Source organism: Rattus norvegicus, chromosome 7 (assembly GCF_021556685.1).
Source record: "Rattus norvegicus strain SHRSP/BbbUtx chromosome 7, alternate assembly SHRSP_T2T, whole genome shotgun sequence".
Lineage (NCBI taxonomy): Eukaryota > Metazoa > Chordata > Mammalia > Rodentia > Muridae > Rattus > Rattus norvegicus.
Genome location: NC_141540.1, coordinates 65,895,112 through 65,912,035, shown reverse-complemented (window position 1 = coordinate 65,912,035; position 16,924 = coordinate 65,895,112). Strand labels below are relative to the sequence as shown.

General features: G+C 45.2%; 1 long non-coding RNA gene across 3 annotated transcripts in view; it reads right to left on the bottom strand.

Annotated features, from left to right (window-relative positions):
• The window catches only part of LOC120093616 (uncharacterized), a 51,598-nt gene that overhangs the window by 25,539 nt on the left and 9,135 nt on the right, over positions 1-16,924 (bottom strand). For 2 of the 3 annotated variants that reach the window (XR_015624722.1, XR_015624721.1), the window contains exon 2: positions 10,118-10,191. This is a non-coding gene — a long non-coding RNA (uncharacterized LOC120093616). Of the gene's footprint in view, positions 1-8,728; positions 9,406-10,117; positions 10,192-16,924 lie in introns of those variants that run through there. The other variant, XR_015624723.1, reaches the window with a different exon arrangement.

The window sequence follows — 16,924 nt, the reverse complement described above, 5'->3', positions numbered from 1 at the left end:
TAGTACTCTTTACTGGTGGGCCATTTCTCTACTCCTGTACGTTTGATTTTAAACTGATTTCCATTTGTGGCCCACAGGACAGAATCCACATGGATTGCATGGATTATTATTGTCAAGGCAACTAGTCTCCAGGACAGAGTGCTCTGGAGAGATGGTTCTGAGGTCACAAAGGGCTCCTCCTGAGGTCTCAGATGAGAGACGACCAGTGCATAAGTGTACAGAACTGTCCAGGGCTAGAGAAAGCATTAAAGAATGTAACTGGGCATTCAGAAGGGGTAGGGGCAAGGTTTAGTGTCTGTTCCCAACAGCCAGCCTAGGGGAGAAAAAAACCTCCTCTTCTACAGGGCATTGAGAAGCATCATCTTGCCTCAGAATTAAGGAATAAATAACCAAGACCAAATGCTGCTGTGGCTCGAGCTAACACATTTTAAAAGGTTTCAAGGAACTTAACTGCATCAAAGAACAAAGCTCAAGATCATTTGGGGGTATAAAAAAAATATATCCAGGACCCGACAAGGTAAAATTCACAATGTCTGGCTTCTAATAAAAAGTGCCAAGCATTCTAAGAAGCAGAAAAATATGACTCATTATGAGGAAAATAACCAATCCACTGAAGTCTGCCCAGAACGAACACGACGTTAAGACGGGTCACATGGAGCTAGCTGTCAAGTGACCGCCACAGTAATACTGAAAGCTGAGGTACAGAGAGGCGGGATGGATAAGAATGAACACGTGATTAGATATGAGAACTAAAAGCTAGAGTGTCCGAGATGGAAACAGTAGATATGATTAATAGGGGATAGAGCACTGTAGAAGAAAGAGTATCACGGGTTGGGGAGATAGATACTTAGTGGGTAAGCACCCACCTAGCAAGCATGAAGATGAATTGGATTCCCAGAACCCATCTAAGTGCTGAATGGAGGCTGGGTAAAGTGGGGCCAGGATTCTCAGAGCAAGCTGACCTATGAGGCTGGCCATGAGTCTGCCTGAGAGACATTGTCCTGTTGAGTAAGGAGGAGACACAGTCAAGCATGGCTCCTGATGTCATCACATCCCCACATACATGTTCATGCCAGCTAGCACACATGCACACATACCCTCACATGTATGTCCACATATGCACACACGCACTCACACACCATACATAGGTACACATAGGAAAAGAAAGAAAGAAGAAATAACAGTGAATCTTTAAAGCAGTAATGGCATCTAAGGAACAGGGACAGAAAATGTCTTTTGGAAAATCATAAGGGCTCCCGGAGCTCTGGAGACAGCTCTCAGGGGGCTACAATGGGCCCTTCCAGCTCCTTAGATTTCTGGGGCTTCCTTGCCTCTTCTCCTTTTTCTTTTTTTCATTTTTTTAAAAAAATGATCTTTAATCTATTTTTTTTTACAGTCCAGTCGTTATCCCCCTCCCAGTCTGCCTGACTGTTCCTCACCCCACTCCCCTCCACCCCTGTCTCCAAGAGGATGTCCCCACCCCAACCCTCTCTCACTAGGCCTCCCCACTCCCTGGGGCCTCATGAGGATTAGGCAAGTCTTCTCTCACTGAGGCCAGACCAGGCAGTCCTCTGCTGTACTTGTGTGTGTTTGGGTGGGAAGGGGATTGTATCAGCTGGTGTGCGCTGCCTGGTTGGTGGCTGTGGCTGGTCTGTGAGATCTCAGGGGTCCAGGTTAGTTGAGACTGCTGGTCTTTCCATGGGGCCTGCCCTCCTCCAGCTTTTCCCTAATTTAACTACAGGGGTCCCCAGCTTCTGTCCACTGGTTGGGTGTAAGTATCCGTGTCCAATTCCTTCAGCTGCTTGTTAGGCCTCTCTGAGAGCAGGCATGCTAGGTCTGTGAGCACACCACAGCGTCAGTAATAGTGTCAGGCCTCCTCTTTTCTCTAGGTCCTGTTGAAAAATTTCTTCAGAACAAAGTTTTTTTTTTTTTTTTTACTTTATTTATTTATTTATTTTTACACTCCAGATTTTATCCCCTCCAGGTCCACCCCAACTGTTCCACATCCTATCCTTTCTCCCAACCCCCACCCCAAGTCTCCACAAGGATGTCCCCACCCCACCTCCGAACTCCCTGGGGCCTCCAGTCTCTCGAGGGTTGGGTGCATCTTCTCTGACTGAACTCAGACCCGGTAGTCCTCTGCTCTATATGTGTGGGGGCCTCATCTCAGCTGGTGTGCGCTGCCTGGTTGGTGATCCAGTGTCTGAGAGATCTCAGGGGTCCAGGTTAATTGAAACTGCTGGTCCTCCTAAAGGGTTGCCCTCCTCCTCAGCTTCCTCCAACTTTTCTCTAATTCACAAGGGTCAGCAGCTTCTGTCCATTGGTTGGGTGTAAATATCTACATCTGACTCTTTCAGCTGTGTGTTGGGTCTTTTGGAGGGCAGTCATGGTGGGTCCCTTTTTGTGAGCACTCCATAGTCTCAGTAATGGTGTCAGGCCTTGGAGTCTCCCCTTGCGCTGGGTCCCACTTTGGACCTATCACTGGGCCTTCTTTTCCTTACATTCTTTTCTCTCCTAACCAGAATCTCTTTCCATTGACTGTGACCCAGTAAGCCCAAAGTGATTTGTCTGTTAAAGAATTTCCCTAATTAGAGCAAACGTGCCCTTCCAGAGTCCAAGTAAACGAGTGTGACAAATTGAAATGGAAGGGTCTCGCTTTCATCTTGTAAAACTCAATTTCTGTTCGGTTGGAGTTTTCCCACAGTTCCGATCTCTGCCACAGTGGTCTTCAGCCTTCCCATGCTCCAGTCCTTTAATACAGATCCCCCTCCAGCCATACATTTATTTTTGTTGCTATTTGAACTGTAATATAAATCTCTGTGTTTTCCCATGGTCTTAGGCAACGCATGTAGAAGGGCGATTTGACCCCACAGGCTGAGAACCACTGCTCCACACTTTTGGATGGGAATCATGTCATAGTCTATGGCATCGTGAAGTTTTACATGTATGTCGCTAGGATGCTAGGGCACCCACCTCATTCTAGATAGAATCTGAAGATGCTTGCATCTTTCCCACAGAATCTTGACTTTGGTGGTACTGTGTTCTGAGACCAAGTTCCTTCAGACATGTCCAACCTTTGACACCTTGGCTTGACACCATCTTCCCTGGCTTTTGCTTGAAAGCTGAGACCCTCGATTTAGGTTCCCATGGCAGTATGGAAAGCACATTACTGACTGCACCACCTGTCCAGCCCCTCATAGATGCATTTTGCTAGGGCTATCCTGCAACATTACAATCCAGTAAGCCCCTCAGTTTCAGGGTTAAGATGATGCCAAGGTTTCTAGCATGCCGTATAACTAGCAGGCTTCAAGCAGAGCCACTTTTCCTGTGAGGTTTGTGGCTCTGAGTAATGGCTGTTTTTAGATAGTATACTGCTGAGAGTCCATGGGTATATTTAATTGTGTGTGTGTGTTGTATATGGGTGGTATGTGTGTGTGTATGGTGTGTATGGGTGGTATGTGTGTGTGTTGTATATGGGAGGGGTGTGTGTGTTGTGTATGTGTGTGTTATGTATGGGCGGAGTATATGTGTTGTGTATGGGTGTGTGCATATGTGGTATATGGGTAGTGTGTGTGTGTGTATGTGTGTGGTGTATGGGTAGTGTGTGTGTGTGTGTTGTGTATGGGAGGGGTGTGTGTGTTGTGTATGTGTGTGTGTTATGTATGGGCAGAGTATATGTGTTGTGTATGAGTGTGTGTGTATGTGTGTGTGGTGTGTATGGGTGGTGTGTATGTGTTATGTATGGGCGGGGTGTGTGTTGTGTATGGGTAGTATGTGTGTGTGTGTGTGAGAGTTGTGTATGGGTATATGTGTATGTGTGTGTGGTGTGTATGGGTGGTATGTATGTGTGTGTTGTATATGGGTGGGGTGTGCATGTTGTATATGTGTGTGTGTTGTATATGGGTGGGGTATGTGTTGTATGTGTGTGTGTGTTATGTATGGGTGGTGTGTGTGTGTTGTGTATGGGTGGTGTGTGGTGTGTATGGGTGATATGTGTGTGTGTTGTGTGTATGGGTGATGTGTGTGTGTGATGTGTGGGTGGTGTCTATGTGTATGTTGTGTATGTGTGTGTGCGTATGTGGTATATGGGTAGTGTGTGTGTGTATGTGGTGTATGGATTGTGTGTGTGTGTGCGTATGTGGTGTATGGGTAGTGTGTGTGTGTGTGTGTGTGTGGTGTATGGGTAGTGTGTGTGTGTTGTGTATGGGTTGTGTGTGTGTTATATGGGTAGTGTGTGTATGTGTGTGTGTGTTGTGTATGGGTGGGATGTATGTATATGTGCATATGTGTCCACACACATGTGTCTCCATAGGTGGGTTTTGGCTGTCTTTCTCATTGGTTCTCCACATTACTTTTTGAGACAGAATCTCTCACTGAACCTGGCTATCCTTGATTTAGTAGACTGGCTGGCTACTAAAGTAGTGAGCTTCAGGAGTCTGTCTTTCTCTGTGTTGCCAACACTGGGCTATGGGTACATTGCCGAACCTACCTTTTCCACTTGGGTGCTGGGATCAGAACTCAAGCCCTTATGTGTCTCTAGCAGGCACTTAACTGAGCCATCCCACCCCATCAAATGTTATAATTTTATATGAACAGATACTTCTTCTTATGGAGGATGTTTGAGTCCTATAGATGGTATTTACATTCTGCCACAACCCTCAGAGTGCTCATTAAAATATACACGATCTAAGGTTTGATTCTAAGCAATTGTTAAGTATACCATTGACTCTTGAGAAGGCCTCTGCTCTGTTGTCTTTCAGTTGTGTTTGGTTCATTAAGATGACATTTTTGTGTCGTGAAAGGTATGCAGTGTGCAAGCATTATAGAGATGGCTTCGAAACAACTCTGGCTCCCTTTACCTGCCCTGTAGCATAATTTTACTGAATCCTGTAAAGTCAGGGAAACTTCTCCACAAACCTTTCCCTCCTTCCTGCCAATCCATCCTTGTAGCTTGCTGCCTGCATTTTTAGGAAAGGCTCTTTATTTGCTTAGCCTATTTTAACAACCAACAAATGGATGCCGGCCTCCAAGCCTCCCGCTGCAATCCAGCCGAACTTTAGAGAGGCCATCTGTTGCCTCAACAGTCTGTGGAGCTGAAGTGAAAGCTTAACTTGGTGCTCTTGAGCAGACCAACAGGAAACCATCCGTCACCCAGTGACACATTGGTATGGCTGTCCCAACGGACGGAAGTCTGCAGCCCCTTACATGCAGGAAGCAGAATGGATCACCCTGAGCATACCATAGACTCCTAGACCTTCAAGAAATGAGGAACTATTGCAATGGGGCCAGATGCCTCCAGAACACAATGCTGTTTCCTATGTGTGTGTCTGCAAACTCAACTCTCGGGCCTTGGTATTGCCTGTGGGTGAGGTTATCATTCTGAGGTACTAGGCACATTCAGCCCTGACTTTCCAGGTCTTAGAGTAGAATCAGCAAAGTGATTGTGTGAGATTAGCCTGTGCAGGAAGCTGGCTGTTTGAGTGAGAGAAGCAGTGAGAGCAGCCTCCACAATGGGCCCAGCAACTGAGGGCTTTTTAATGCAGCAGCTGAGTTGACCACTCCTCCCTCCTGGCTCTGAGAACTGAACTTAATACATCTTCTCCATTACATCCTCTAACTTGGCCCCCAAATACAGATTCATCCTTGATCTTTTTATTCTCTCACCATTGAACTGAAAGACTACTGTTTGTTTTTTTCTTTTACTCCCATTTATCCCTTCTACCTGGCTCTAAAAATTAACCATTGTCAACAATTATTGAGTATTTGTTATAAGTCATATCCTATATACTTTGCATACACACACATTCACACATATACTCACATACACACATACACACACATATACACACATACACACATATATACACACACATATACATACATACAGAGAGAGAGAGGGAGAGAGAGAGAACAAGCATAAGATAGTAGAAGATAGATAGATGATAGGTAGATAGATTAAAAAGGATAGATATGAACTTAGCTGCTTCAGAAACACCTGCCTGAGGTCAGGAATAGTATTATCTTCATTTTATTGAACTGAAACAACCAGAATGCAAATAATATATTTCCCTACACAGCTTTGGAAGTCAAGAACCCAGGTCCTCTGACTGCAGAACCAATTACACCGCCAGATGAAGAGGTCTATCCAGCGCTGTAAAGCCTCCCCCACGATCCCATGCCAACATTGATTTAAACAATTCTTTTTGAGAATTCTCTCTGGACTAGCCACTGGGCTACATTACAGGGCTACAGAATGTGCGAAAGTAAATTTTACACAAGCAGGTTGCAGATCCACAGGCTGTACTTGTCAAGACTCCTGGTGAATGTTTGACAATCTAGGTTGTACCTAGCCCTACAGCTGATGTATTCTTTCCTGTCAATGAGCACCTATGACAGACCTCAGTCTGCTCGTGTAAAGGAAGCACTTTATAGCTTCTGTTTGGCTACAGAAGCACTTTGATATAACAATGGTTATATTGAAAACCAAGGGGACTACTCAAGGATCACAATATGGGTGGCGTTCATAGTATGTCCAGTATGCTGGACAAACAGATGACTTGCGTCCTTCAGGGAATGTAGTGGGATAGCTCGCAGTGGCAAACAATTTCAAACTTTTTTGAGGGGGAGTGGAGTATCTTTTTAAAATCAGTCTTTACATTAGCATATCAGAGAACGGGTTTTATTATGACATTTCCTACTGATGTGTCATGAAACTTGGTTCTCATTCATCCCTCTCCTAACCACTTGTCTGTCACAGCCATCCCACCACCCCATCATCCTCTGCTCCCACTGCCCCATTACCCCTTACTCCCACCACCCCATCATCCCTTGCTCCCACCACCCCATCATTCCCTGCTTCATATTCTCTCTCTCTCTCTCCTCCTCCCTCCCTCCCTCCCTCTCTCCCTTCTACTGGTTTTCTTTCTTCCCCACAGTCAGTCCCTCCTGTTTCTTCAGCATATGGATTCTTTTACTCTCACATGCAACAATAGGTAAATACCATCAAATATGTGGTCTGTTGTTGATTAGATTATTACCACATGGCCCATGATGATGTGTGCATACCTATGCCCATCATGCACCCTTTCAGAGCCTGAACTCTTAGTTTTATACTGTAAGATGACTTTCTGTAATTTTAGGACATAAAGAGCAGAGGAGATAGCTCGGGAGATGAGAAGACCTGCTATGCAAGCATGAGGACCTGAGTTCAAATCCCCAGTGCCCATGTGAAATGAAGGCCAGCCTATGGTGTAACCTAGTTCTGATTGAGCAGGCTGTTGGAGACAGTAGCATCAATGGGGCTTGCTGGCTGCCTTCTAGCTCTAATGGGAGACCTTGGCTCAAGGGAATAAGGCAGAGAATGATACACACACACACACACACACACACACACACACACACACACACACACATTTTTAAATTTAAAAAGTTGGAACTTTTAACTTGTACGTATTCTGCATCATTTTCATCATTTAAGTCAATACTTTGGTTGCCTTGCAAACAGGAGACCAAAAGCTACTCTAGGAGAAAAAGGACATTTGATAGTGACATGAGACTCTAGTGGGTCCTGTAGTTGACTGTCTCACCTGGACCCTGCAGGCATTAGTGTGGAGCACTGGATGCTGTCTCTGAGGCTGCTTTCCCTGAGTATCTGCACCCTACTACCCTACAACTCGCACTACTGCCAATCACCCTTTCTCCCAGGCTCCTTGCATTATGACTTCCAGATGGAGACTCTCCAATGGGTGCGTGTATTATTGGGATGCCCGAATCACCTGCTTGGACCCCAGCTCTTTAAAGACACATAAAGCCATGAGCATGCACCCTCTTTAGTCTCTGTGTTGGTTGACATTGTGGTTTCCAGCAGGAATCCTACTTGGAAACATCTCTAAACACAGGAGGATAGAGTGCTAATCTAGACTGGCCATTGAATCTGGTCCCATTCTCCAAGAAAGTTTTTCAGAAAAGAAGTCTATACATGGTATTCTTGGTCTCAGAAATAGTCATACTCTCTTCCTAGATAGGTCAAGGTGGTGAGAACACAAGAGCACTCAAGCCCAAAGCACAGCCATTTCCAAGATAGATTCACATGTAGAAGCACCATCAATAAATGGAAATCTAACCATCATGGCAGAACAGTCAATAGCTCCTGCTTCTCTGCCCTAGTGTCCTGTTACGGTTTTCAGGAGGAGAGGAACATGGTCAACAGACCAATCCTACTCTTAGACTTCATGGAGAATGTACTTCTGATAGGCTAAAGAAGTTTCTAGGTCCCTTGCTTTACAAGAGTAACAAGTTCATTTATGGAGTTGTAGAAGTCTTCCGATGTTTATCGAGTCTCAGGTCAGAAGTCAAAAGGTCTATTGCCTCTTTTCCTGCCACATCTTTGAGCACCATGGTAGACCCTGGCTGTTCTTAGCGGGGGAGGCCTATGTGACAGGTAGGGCAACTGTCTCCTCCTGAGTTACCTCATCCTGAGTTGGGTGAGGGGGTCCCAGTTCTGCAAGACCTTGCATAGGCTGAGCCTGTGCATGGCTGGCCAGTGGGTCCACGTGCCAAAATCTTCCCAGAGTGGGTCTATGGAAGACTTAGGTTTCTGAGTGTGGAAAGTTGGGTGAGAGTCAGAACACCTTCCCCGAGAGGCACAGACTCATTCCGGTGCAAGACCAAATGCTGCTCTTTTCTTTCCCTAGTCTCTCCCCATCCTTTGCAAGGAATACTTTAACATCACTTCATATTCTTTTAATATTACACAATTGTAGAGCAGTCACCTGTCACCCTTGCCACAGATCAATATTCACCGTATCCCAGAGTCCCTGACGGAAGGGCCTGCTAGCCAAGGAAGCAATCCAGAGAGCCTTTGGAAGGCAGCCGAGCAGCGGCGGGAGGCCTATTAAAGCCACAATTTCAGACTCTCAGGGTGGGCATTTTCTCCTGGCGTATTAAGTAACACACCTACTCGAGTTACCATGAAGACTCGGTAGACAGTTGGCCTTTCAGAGAGAAATGTGTGCTTGACCACATTCTGTCCCTCACCCTCTCCCCTCTCCGCCTCCATCCCAGACTCCTCAGAGAAACCAGGCTCAGAGAGCAGTAGAGATGAAACACCCAGTGTACAGACCCCAGTGGCATCTCCCAGAGCCCTCTCGTAATGGAGAGAACTTCAAATGCTTGGGAGTTTGCCCCCAATCACCACCAGAAAACACCGAATTTGTCTCGAGAAGGATGCACTGCAAATGAAAATGTCTCTCTCATGCTCACTCTGGAGAAACGCCTGGGTGAGGTAGGAAATGCTGGCTCAGGGAACAGACTCTGGAATTCAGAAGAACATGGACTCCAATGACTCAGAATTAGCCTGAACTGAGGCAGGTCTTGTTGAATGTCTCCAGCCTTCATTTTTTAATCCTTTGGGATAAAGCAATACAATGCTACCTCATCGTTGGTTCACAGTGCAGTATACTAGATATTAAACACAGTGAATGATACTATAAAGAACAGAGCCTGGTTATCCTGATGTTCTTGGGGATGGTGAGAGATCGCTTTGACCATGGTACCCCCTCAAGCCTCCGCATAGCCAAGGTGTTAGTTTACCTTTTCTAGAAGGGAGAGTCATGTACTGCTCACACTTAACATTTTGCCTCATGACCCATTTCTACACTTGATCTTAGCCAAAGGGCTGAGAAGTGACTGTGACCCATTTGTATCTAATAGAAAACTTAAAATGACAGCTGCCTTTCAGCCTTGCGAGGCACCCCTTCTTCACAGAACGTCTCCCCCAACCCCTGAAATGGATTTTGATAGAGTTAAACTAGGAATTCTACACACAAGGGAAAAATGTAGCATCCCAGAAGGGAGCCTCAAAGGGAAGGCAAGGAGAATGCTTGAACATATCAACATAGGAAGACTCCCGTCTAGTCTGTGAAATGTAGCATCGGCAGGGCCAGAGCCTTTGAGAGGTGCTGCTACTCAGGAAGGGGTGACTGCTGCCTGGGATGGAATTTACCTCTGCTTTAGTGGGCACTCCCTACTCAGTGTGGAGGCCAGGTCTCTTCAGCAAAGCTGGTCAGGGTGTGGCATACTGGTGGCCCTGAAGACCTCTGAGGAACAAGATACGTACCTAATAAGGATGAGGCTCATCGTGACTTATGCGGCCCTCTTCTGTCTTGGATCCTCTGGTGTCATGAAGTAAATCTGTTACCAAAAACGAGTCAGTTTAAAGATGGAGTAGGGAGTTTGCTCTTTGGCAACTGGGGGGTGGGGGAGTTGGTGGTTAATGATAAGCCAGGAATGGGATAACGAGCCCACCCCAGTGATTCTTTGATTTCTTTATTCTGATTGCTTCCGAAAGCCCATTTGCCTCCTTGACTAGCGAAGAGCAGAGCAAAACTTCCTTTGTTTTAACCTCACAAGGAAAATGCACTAAGCGAGTGGAGAACAGATCCTGGGAAGACAGGGCCAAAATAGATGAAGGGGGATGGTCAAAGAATAAGGAGACGATTCACCTGCAGACATGAAGGATACGTGGCTCCAAACTTCAACATATTTAACAGGATAATAATGCCCTCCCAAGATAAAAACAATACCCCCCCAAATACAAACAATACCCTCAAAATAAAAACAATGCCACCCCAAATAACCCTTTGTGCTCTAAATCTAAGAAAGCCTTTACTCTTGAGCGTCCTGCTTTAAAAAGGGAAGCCCCTTGGGGTTGGGGATTTAGCTCAGTGGTAGAGCGCTTGCCTAGGAAGCGCAAGGCCCTGGGTTTGGTCCCCAGCTCCGAAAAAAAAAATCAAAAAAAAAAAAAAGGGAAGCCCCTTTCTTCACAGGGAACATTAAATACTGAGGTAAATTTTAGCACATATTACTTTTTAAATAGAAATCTTAGTCAAGGTGCAGTTGGTTTTGTAGAGCATGTCCGCAGTTGCTGGTTTGGAGTTTTAAGCAAGTCGTAGGCTCGTGGACACCCAAACAGTCAGAATCACGCAGGTCAGCTCTTTTGGGGTCTGTTTGAGGTAATCCTCATCCTCTGCCCATGTTAGTCAGCTTCCTGTCACTATAACAAACATCTAAGATAATCACTCTGAGAAGGGTTTATTTTGGTATATAACTCTGCAGATCACATCCATGATCCCTGGGTCCTGTGGTTTGGTCCTTTGGTAAGAACCATGATCATGTAGGGAGGGCAGATAAAAAGTTCAGGGGAAGAACAGAATTGGGGTTCCAAAACTCCCTTTAGGCATAAACCTCCAATTATCTAAAGGTATTTTTTTTTTATCAGACTGAATACCTTTTTAAAAATTTGAACACCTCCCAATAGTTGTACCCTGAAAACCACATCTGCAACTACCCGTGAGCTTTTGGGGGCCACTTCAGAGCTACACAGCAGCTCTGCAGAACACTCTTATCGGAGGTTGGGTGAGCCTCTGACTGATCTTCAGATTCAGGGCCCTCAGTCATTTCAAGCACAGACCATTCCTTTGTGGGGAAGCCATCATGCAGAATGGTCTTTATTGAGACAAGTCTGCTCCTCCCCTCCAATGTTTACTCCATTGGCTCCACTTCTGTTCTCTGCTTCACATCGTAACTGTACAATCAACCACTCTCCTGCGTAATTGCCGTTATGTGAAAACAGCCCTCATTTCTTCCCTCCCTGGCATCCTCTTCTCTAGGACAAGCGCTTGCTTCTCTTTTGTCCCCATTCTTCAGTTGATGTAATTTCCAGTTTCCCATTCCCAAGACTCTATAGAAGTTTCTTTTCCTCCCTCTCTCCCTCTTCCTCCCCCAACCCCCTTTCCTGTCTCTTTTCAAGGGCCGGCTTTCCTCAAGGGCTGGCTTTCCTCGAAGAGCAAACACAAGCTGTTCTTTTCCAAGATTTGGTTGAACATAACCATTCCGTCCGCATCGTGGTATAGTATTTATGGTATATTGATGGTATACCATAAAACGTTTTACTGCTTTGCATTCCGATAGAAGATGGCCACATTTGTTAAGCAAGCTCTTTCCAAACAAGTCATAGTAAAAAGTTTATAGCATCCCCATCATCACAGAACTTTTTAATGCTGCTCCTTTTGTTTGGTTTTGGTTCTGGTTTGGGGGCCTTCTGCACTGCCTGCCCCCTCCCTCCCACTTCGCCCTCTCCGTCCCCCGCAAAGTACCAGAGTCATTCTGGACACTCCCTTGAAGAGTTTTCTTTTGGAAAACTGGTCCTGAAACATTTTTTTCCTGGAGATCCTTTCCTAGGTTTAGACTGTGAATCAGTCTGTGTGGAAATAATGATACCATCTGTACGGTAGGGCCCAGTGTGGCACATATGTGCAATATAAAATCCGTTTATATGTGGTTTGAAATTGTATCCCAGGGTTTGGAAAAATGAAGAAGTTTGTGCGATGGATATCATGACCACACATGGGGTGTTGTAGAGGTACACATGTATTCTAACATATACGTATCTGTAAGAATACACATCTCTACGTAGGAGTCTAATGGAAAGCATTAAACCACCAAAGGCTTCAGGCAAATGCCTCACAGCTATCTAATTGCGCATCTGTATAACGTAACCTCCTGACTTCCTATGCCAAGACTTGGCACTGCTACCACAAAGTAAATACCAGTTACAAATGGTGTAGGGGCTTCATGGTACGGGGATCACATAATTGAGATGCTCAAATATGTAAAGGTAAGACTAACAGATTCTGGGAGGGAAACACTCAGAGGACTTCCTTCAAGATTCTGATGTCAAGCGTTTACCTCTGTGTTTAATGGAAAAGGTCTCTTCCTGTAATAAGAAGTTGGAATGGAGCCCCCTTGTCAGATGCATCTCACCCCTAAAGTGGCATCCGTAGATGGCTGTGGGTCTCCAGGGGAGGAGAAGCTGTGCAGTGTTAGTTGAGGGAAACATCCTCACTGCTTGGAGGTAATATCAAATAGGGAACAGTTGGAAAAGCAAGCTTGATTAAAGACAGCTGACGTCATTTCTGGACGGGGAGCAGCGCTTAACTAATTTGTTGGAATTCTTTGAGGAAATCGTTGCCCCAGTGAGCGGGGCTGCTGGGGGAAGGGAGGAGACTATAAACTGAGTTCTTCAGAAAGTGCGCAAAAGAATTCTCCACTGTGGGTTCAAATGTTTAAGGTCTGAAGTCATGGAAGTGCAGTGCAATTGGCATATGTGGCTAAAACTTTGGCAAAGTGGGGAGGAGAGAAAGGGTAACTACGGACACGGGCCTGTGCGCCTCAGAAACAGGGTGGCAATGGGTGTCAGCAAAGAAGCTGCATTTGCCACAGGAGCCTGGGCTTGTCAGGGGCTCGGAGGGTCTACAGGGAAGCGGTGAGGCGGGGCTGGGGACTCAAGCATGGGCAGCCACAGGCAGACAGATCCTCTCTTCCCCTGGACGGACAAGGTCTTCTCAGTTTTTCAGTAATATAGTTTTTGTTTAACTACCTCACAAATCAATCCACTAACGCTTGTATCTACTGCCTATGGAGACACAGAACTTCACGGCCATGTTCTGAAGTGAAAGTAGTTTTCCTCTTCCCTGAAGCTGTAGAAAGAGACAAAGAGGATTCAAAAATGAACCCTTGTTTGTGGGATGCCATTCTAGAAGTCTGCAAAACCAAGTGACAAGCCTTTCCCCTGGTGGCTCCCAACACCACATGTTCTGATAGATAGATAGATAGATAGATAGATAGATAGATAGATAGATAGATAGATAGATAGATAGATAGATAGATAGATAGATAGATGGATGGATGATAGGTAATAGATAGATACCTATAATCCCCAGCACCCAAGAGGCTGAGGCAAAATGATTCCAGAGAACTTAAGGGCAGCTGTGAAGACACCGTGAGAGCTGGTCACACACAAAGCAAGTCGTGACTCTCTTCCTCACTCTCAGTGATAAAACACAGTGCTACCTAAGGACTGAAGTTCTGAGGATGATATAACCCTGTCCACATTGACTTCTACTGTCATCTGGATTTGACTATTGTGTGTTACTTGTCCCCCCGACAGGGTCCAGCGAAGGGAAAGTGAATGTAGGAATTATCCATTGCTTACAACCTCCTGCACCTTCTACAAAACAAGATAAAGAAACACCACAGCTGGCTTTGAATGTTTTCCTCTGACAGGGAAAAACATTGCTTAACATCCACCCACTCCAAATCCCTCTCACAGCCTTTGGACATGTTTTCTCCAAAAAGACAATCAATTAAACTTTTGCTGAGAATTACGTTAACTAGTTTGGGAAATGCACTATCAAGAAAGTATATTTGATGAGGAATTTCGGGGGAAGTATTTTTAAAGAATCCAATGCTAATGAGAAGGAGTGAATGCAGGCAATAGGGATTGTAGAGTGCTCGAGGTGCAAACTTGCACTCCAGGGGAAAGCCACTTAGAGTCTGGAATGGCCAATGTAACGATTCTGCATGTTGGACTTTGCCCTTGGTCTGCTGGACTACAGCAACGGTGATTTCTAAGTTCTGAGGATGAGGACCATTTAGAATATGGTGTTTTCTATTGTAGTTATTTCAAAATGATTAGTAAAGAGCACTTCTCTCAAACTAAGGTCTGTTTTGGTGCTGGGCATGAAATTCAGGCCTTTTACATTCTAGGTGAGCATTCTACAATTGAGTTACACCATTGGCTACCAACACAAGAGGTTTTAATGGGTGTTATCCTGTGTGAAATTGAATTTCATAATACTCACTGAGCCATAACTCTGAAATTGAACATGGAGCAGCGAGTTAGTCTGGTGGGTTAGGTGACCAAAGGAGGAAGTTATTACCACAGAGTGTGCTTCTTGGTCTCTATTTCTGTCTCTATCTTGAGTTCTATCTCTACATCTCTCTCATCTATCTATCATCTATCTATCTATCTATCTATCTATCTATCTATCTATCTATCTATCTATCTATCTATGAGAACATGTGGTCCTGGGAGTCACTAGGGGACAGGCTTGTCACTTGATTTTGCAGACTTCTAGAATGGCATCCCACAAACAAGGCAGCTCAACCTGTCTGTGTGACTACACTGCATGTAAGTGGCAGTTAGCCAGATGTTGGACTACGTGAGGGCTCTGCAAGGACGAGGGGACCACATGTGCAGAGTCCTAAGGTGAAAGACAGGCTTCTCTCTGAGACCTGAGCAGATCCACATTGCTAGAATAGAATAAGGGACAAGCAAGGAGAGTTAAATAGAGAACAAAGGTAGTAACTTAGCAATCCAGATGTTCTAGTCAAATGGTGAATTTAGGAGCTCTCAGGGGCAGTGACACACATTCAATTCCATTGCTGAGGACACAGAGACAGGAGGATCTCTGGGCTTGATGGCCAGCCAGTCTAGTCTAATTGGTGATGCAGGCCAACAAGAGACCCTGTCTCAGTGAAGGGTCCTCTGGCATCTACACACACACACACACACACACACACACACACACACACACACACACAGGCATATACACCTACACACATGTGTACTTTTCTACAAACATACAAATATACATGCAAAATAAAAAAAATAGATGGCTTAATTTTTTTTTTTTTTTTGTGAAACCGGGAATTGAAACTAAGGCCTCACCCAAGCTAGGCAAGCTACCACTGAGCCACATCCTCAGTTCTATGTCACTTTCAGCTTTTGAGAGAGTCTTATCAGGTGGCACATAATGGCTTTGAACTTGTGAACTTTCTGTCAACCGAGGAGCTGGATTATACCACCAGGCCTGCCTATATGGCTTTAAATTAAGGACATGATAATGAAGTAAACCAAGGATTCCAACGCTCCCTCATGTTGGAACACACATACAAATGCTTGGCTCAGAGCTCTATGCCTTCGGGGCTGCCATGACAGGGTACTGCTGAGCAATGGCCTCCACACGGAGAGGCACTATTTAGAGTCCTGGAAGCTGGCAATCAGCGTCTGCAGGGTTGGCTTCTGCTGTGATTTGTGGGGAAACAAAGTTCCGCTTGAGAACTATCTTCTCGACTTGTTGATGCCTGGCTCTTGTTCACTTGCTGTTCAGAGCCCTACTATGTGTCTGCCACCACACAGTTTTCCCTTGTAGTAGGGGTTCCAGTCATGTTTGATCACAGGCCTCCCTGATGACTTTATTTAAACCTAGTTACCTTGACTGTGACCCTTTCTCCAGAACACAGTGGTAGTGTGAGGTGATGGGGTTAGGTACTGAATGGGAGTTTACAGAGAAAAATGTCTATGTTACAGGCCAAGGTGATCAAAGCATTTCAGTGTGCAGAGCGTTTGATTTACAAGAGGTTAGCACAGACATGGAGGAACAGAGGGAAGAGAAAGTACAGCAAGAGAGGAGGAAGGGAGGGAGGGAAGGAGGAGGCTGTGAAGTCTAGACTTGGTCTTTTTTCTATTCTGGCCTCCTTTTGGCCCCACTCCATGGTTCTTGACAGACTAGCTATACGAAAGTGTAGGGAGGAACGGTTGCTTTCACAGATAAGGAGAAGGTTGAAGTCACTTCCTTTTTCTTTACACTAACAACCATCTTCCTGACCAAAAAAAAAAAAGATATATATATATATATATATATATATATATATATATATATATATATATATATATACACACACACACACACACACACACACACACACATATGCCTCCCTTTTGTCAGGGGAGAGCCAGATCCAGACTTAATTTTGACCTTGGCTCTTTGGCAAGTGTCCTCTCATCAGGGTATTCCTCAAGAAAAAAAATATGCTTCCCACATCCTCACCTCCCACAGCAAATGACCTTCTTCCTTAGGGCTTAGACTGACTGACGCTGTCAGAATGGTGTAATGTCACATAGACCATTTTGAAACAGCCGCACATCCATTCAGTGCAGACAAAAGGAAACCAAGGGAGACAGTTGCAAAATAGGCAGATTCCAGTGCTCTTTGTGGAGCCCCACGGGGAGAGCCCGGAA